This window comes from Notothenia coriiceps, unplaced genomic scaffold (assembly GCF_000735185.1).
Source record: "Notothenia coriiceps isolate Sejong01 unplaced genomic scaffold, NC01 NC01_scaffold00026422, whole genome shotgun sequence".
NCBI classification, from domain to species: domain Eukaryota; kingdom Metazoa; phylum Chordata; class Actinopteri; order Perciformes; family Nototheniidae; genus Notothenia; species Notothenia coriiceps.
The window spans coordinates 672,264-677,939 of NW_011359123.1; positions in this window are offsets into that span (position 1 = coordinate 672,264).

Below are 5,676 nucleotides of genomic sequence, written 5' to 3' on the forward strand. Positions count from 1 at the left end.
TCCAGTGAATTTTTAAACTGTAACTCAGATCAAGAAACGAAGGAGGGGGGGATAGGGAGAACAGTGAGGGGCCACTAGCAGCTTTGTTTAGTTTGAATAAAGACCTTGTTCTTTTGCATATGAAACTGTTGAGGAAGAAAAGTGTGAGGACAAATTGTGTTGGAAGGCCACATCCTTTAGCAGAACAGCAAACTAATGATGTTTTTCATTACTGTTTCAGCCCCTCGTTAGCTGCAGAGAGAGAGGTACCAGCCATGAGTCTGCTGTGATAATGGTGAGTTATGGCGCCCGACCTACAGCGTTTCCCCGATGGTTATACATGAACGTTCCCAGGGGGCTTCGGGAGCCTGCAGCTCCCCTGTGTAATTACCTTTTAGCACAAAAGGAGGAAAGAGTGAAATTCTGCTCTGCCATTGTTAGTGCACAGCAAGAGCAACACAGAGCAAACCATTACTATGATTCATAACTGTTATTTTTGGTTGCATTAATATTAATTGTAAAGTTAAAATACTTTTCCTCTTTTTAATCTCACTGATTAATAAAATAAGTATCTCGTTTTCTCAAGAAAGCTCATTAGTGTAATAATATTACAATTTAATTTGAGGGAGTCATTTGAATACATCTAAAAAATAAGAAATTGACTTAAAAGATACATCTCCACCATTTGTGCACATACAAGAGCGTGGTTATCGAATGACTCCTTGTCTTCAAAATTAACTATAAATACCAAAGTAAGCTCTCTGGGTTCATCATTAAAGAGGAAAAAGGGAACCTGGGCTCCCAAAGAGAGACATTTCTTGCCTTTAGGGACACATTAGTGGTGACACTGCACCTGCCGGACAAAAACATCAATTTCCTCTCTGCAGAATCCAATCTGGACTCTCCTCTTCCTTACAAAAGAGCCATTTCTGATGTGAAGCACATTGCTTTTAGTGAAAATTGAATGAGAGAAGCCGGAGGATGATGCGCCGACTGATAATATATTCATCCTAATCTCAAATGTTTCTTAGCACAAAAATATCCTCACAATGCATCATATCTCATTAATTAGAAGAAAAAGAAAATGCTTGTTATGTAGCCTTTCAACAATGTGTCATAAACTGTCGCTTTTTCTGCCACTGGCTGTAAATGTCTGTGTGTGTCTGTGTGAGTGGAAAGTGTGAATACTTAAAAAGGAAATCGCTTGGAGACAAGCAGTGGGTTATGTTGCAACACCTCATTGTAGCTTCCTGTGCTTATCAGTGGTGTAGGCGAGTTCAGGATCTAACTGTCCACTATAGATTATGTTACTGGTTGATGTAATAAGGAAGACTCACATATATTTTATTCATTGGTGTATTTGCAGAATAAGACCTTCCTTGTCCTAAATCTTATCAATGCATTCATATATGTGTTATATGCTTGTTGTTAAAGGATTAAGATAACGTTTTTGTATGCACTCTTAGTATCTGACATTTAAAACTGCAATTCTCTCTGCACAGGATCGCAACAGGAAAGGCAAAAACAGAAATCAAAGATCAAAGATCAAAGATGGTTACTCGAACAGCGTCCTGGAGCATGAGTACCACATGGCGGATGACCATGAGGAAATGCTGAATGTGCGCATACTTCCTGCAAGACCCATAGATGCTGAGCGAGAGTATGCAGGTAGAGAAAAAAACAATGACTCTTCGTTCACTTTCACACAGCTATTTTTTACAGCACAGGTTAAAGTTACGTAGATTTAGTATGGGTTAAGCTTTGTTTAGTCCTCACAAATGTCTAGCATTAGTTTTGTTTCTGTTTTGTTGCCTTGTCTTTGTGAAGCTTGCTGAACAACAGTAAAACAAAGAACTGCCGTCTTGGTTGCACTGTAGGCTGAGCATTTATATTCATCTGTAGGAGGGAATCTGACCTTTAAAAGGAATAGTTCAACCTCAAAATGATCATTTGTACATACATTACACACCCTGTGTTGCCTTGAATTCAAGAAAAAAATTCCACAACAAACTAAAATGCAGAAAACAAAGAAAAGTCTGGATGAAATTAAGCACCTCTACTTCCTAAAGACATGCATTTGTGCTCAAAATCTGTACACATTTGATGTAGTTTTGCTGTTGTTTAACACAGCCCTAATTTACCTACACTCATCTGGACTTTCCTTCATTATTTACATCTTTGTTCACCGTGGAGGCTTGCTAGAAAAACAAACTTTTATCAAGAATTCAAGGTTAAGTAACTGATACACAAATGGACATTTTGTGGGTGAAATATTCCTATTATATTTGTCACTACCCATCTTAATCATTCATACATTATTCATTAAATGTATAAAACACAACACATACATGAAAAGGTTCATAAACCTACATCCAAAAACCTCAGAATAAACCTGGTACAAAACTTCAACTTAAAGAGAGCTTGTGTTACAGTGAGCACAATGAAAGTGAGTTAGTTTGACTTTCCCCTCAGAAAAGCTCTGGTGAACACTATTAAACCCAAGCTCAGTGAAGTTCAGGCACCAAAATAAAACAGCTACACCACAAACTGTTGTGTGTGAGAGAGGGAGGGAGAGAGATGGAGCTCATGCTGAGTGATCATGATCTGCCAGTGGGTCTCCAGAGCCATCTGTTGGCTGAGGCAGACTGCGGGAGGTTACAATTATCTAGGAGCCGAAGGGAGAGAGAGAGAAGCGTGTAGTGTGAAGAGACTCCCTTTACTGTCCTGCATGGTTGTGGCCCACAGCCAGGAGCTTCACAGCTGCACGTCTACAACTTTATACTGAATATGGCTTTTACATTTGTTCACACTTGGGGTGTTCTCCCTCTGTAATCAATACAGTCTGCTGCTGCTGCAGTGTGCTGCTGGGACCGGCAAGCTACAACAATTATACAAACGCATGAAGTTGTTGTTGTTTAAACTGCCAACTAACACTGGAAGGGCTGAAATTATCTTTACTGTCACTGAATAAAAGAAAAGCATCACAACTTATTTTGCTTTCAAGACAGGGCTTTTCCAAGGTCAACATCGGCCCAGAGTCTTTCATCCCTCTCAAGTGTAAGCTTTCTGTTTTTATTTTTAAATAAAGTTTCCATTACGGTTTTAATGCTGTAAGTGTATGCTTATATTTTATGTTCTCTCCACTCCTTCAGGCTAACTCTAACAGCCTCCCAAGAGACTTCTCACTAACTTCAGGTAGCGTGACAAAACTACAGCATCTGAATTTTGATTTCAGTGGGGAGTAGCTAATGGCGGCTAACATTAGCTGCTTTTAGCAACTTTATGACATTTCACTACTTGGCCAGATGCTGCTGCTACTCAGCGACTGTATGCATGGTCACTAAACATGCGTTGTTCAAGTTTAACATTGCATTTGTAGATACTATACATTGGCCTAGTTTTTAAAAACAACACATTACAATTACAAAGCATTGCTGGTGGTCTAACTGCTAACCGATTAAGCACACACTAGCTAGCATGTTATAATTCTCTGTGCGGCACTTATTCATAACGCCAAGGTTGTTAGCCACATCTACACATTATTATCTAATAGCCAGGTATTGTACGCATCATGAAAAGGCTATGTTAATACCATAAAGTGTAAAAAAAATGTTTTATACATGGTCCTTTGACCACCCTACTGGCTACATTTCAAGATTTTCAAGATATTTTTTTTTTTTTTAAATCTTCACATGTAGCCTATAGGGTGGTCTAAAGGCCCAGAGGCCCAGTTTACATATGTCGGAAGACCCCTGCCATAAATAATTAATTTTCTGTGCTTCTAAAACCAAGGGCCTGCTGTAAATAGAGCCCTGAAGCCAGGTAGAAGAAAAAAAGTTAGGAAGTTACCACCTTTGCAGCCAGAAGACCAGGTAAACACCTGCATATATATAATTAACCCTGTTTTCTTTTCAAATGTGTCATATAAATCATGTTGGTTTGCAAGGGATATAATACTGATGAATTTTCCCCTTTTTTCTAATATCACAGCACTCACACAGGTAATATACTCCACTACTATAGAAGCTGTTAATGTTGGGGTTAATGAATGGACTTACAGCTGATGTGTGTGCTCTTCCAGGCGCTCTCCTTCGCCTCCAGCGGTGATCACAGAGTTAGTGAGTCACCTGCCGCAGCTGACTGTACACGATTCCAGCCGCAGAGAGTGAGTATACAGTAGTGGTTTTTTTGTTGCAGGAAGCACACAGATAAACCCCCAGCTGTTGCTGTTTTATATTGCTGCTATTGACTTTGACCCCACGCAACCTTTTCCTCTGTGAGGACGGAGGGAAGTGAGAGAAGGTCCTCTTAGTTTTACAGTTCCTACAGTGTGGCAGTGACACCCTCTGCTGGTTAGAAGACACAAGTGCCAACAGTAACTACCACATTGAAGATCTGAATTTGGACTATTGGCTTTATTCATAAAGAACTGTCAATTCTGTAAAAATTGAAATCAGATTGAATCAAATTAAATTCAGATCAATTCCTTTCCCTTATTTTCTTACTTAAAGAAAACCTTATTTTTTTCTGAGAATCTTTAAAGGTAGGATAAGGTAATTCACTTCAGAAACACTTTTTGTTATATTCCATGGAATTCTATTAGCATCCCGATAGCAATGAATATATTAAATGCTTTGACAATAAATATATACAAATATTTCATCTGTGGAAGCCGTGGCGCTGTAAAAAGCAAGTCCAATTATCTGCAGATAACTGGATGGCCTACCTGCCTGTCAGCATTCCATCTCGTACACAAACTTATCTCGTGCCCTCATTCGTTCTTGTGTGTTTGAGGAGGGGCTCTGTAAGGAAGTCTGAAGGAAGGGGCAGATTTTTTTCGGTTGTGTACTTTCAAATTGTAGCTGGTTTCTCCATTCTTACCTATACCCTACCTTTAATGTGATAACATTTTATAAATAATGTCCCTTTTTCTTTTCAGTCGACAAAGAGAAACTAAAAAGGTAAGTACTTGTGAAGCAGGATTGTGTATTTTTGTATGTATTTTTTATTGGTTCTCTTCAGTATGTGCCTTTTATTTATCTATTGTATGTGTAATGTTATACCCTATGTCTTGTCGTGCAGTTTACTACAGTGAAGCCAAGTAATAAATAAAACAGAGCATGTTGTTATTGTCGTGTTTTTTTATTCCAGGAAAGACAAACAACTTCTAAATTCTACTATTTTTTAAAAGAGAGCAAAAGATATATTCACTTGGCCAAGGACTCCATCAGGCAGTGGCGTAACTATCGACGGTGCAGCCGGAGCAACTAACCGGGGCGGACTGGGGGGAAAAAGTGGCCCGGGGATTAATTGACAGACAGGCCCACTTAATGCGCGGCATGTATCGGCCGGCCGGCGACGAAAGTATATTACTTAACAAAAAAGCCTATGCATTTTATGTTATTTCCGACCATTATTCATGTAGTAATCACATTAGCTGAGCCCTTGAGTTGCCTAGAGCAAAAATAGTTACAGCATATATTTAGTGATTTTAATGTTAACAGATCATTGATGCAATAACATTTAGACCCAATTTGCCCGACTTGACACATGGAATAAAACATGGGCGTAGGAAGCATCCTCAAGGTGGGTGAGACAATTAAACAGGGGGTGTTGGCAGGTGGTGGACCTCACCTCCTCTAGGGGGGTCTGGGGGCAAGCTCCCCGGGAAGATTTTTTGTAAATGTTGAAGTTAAA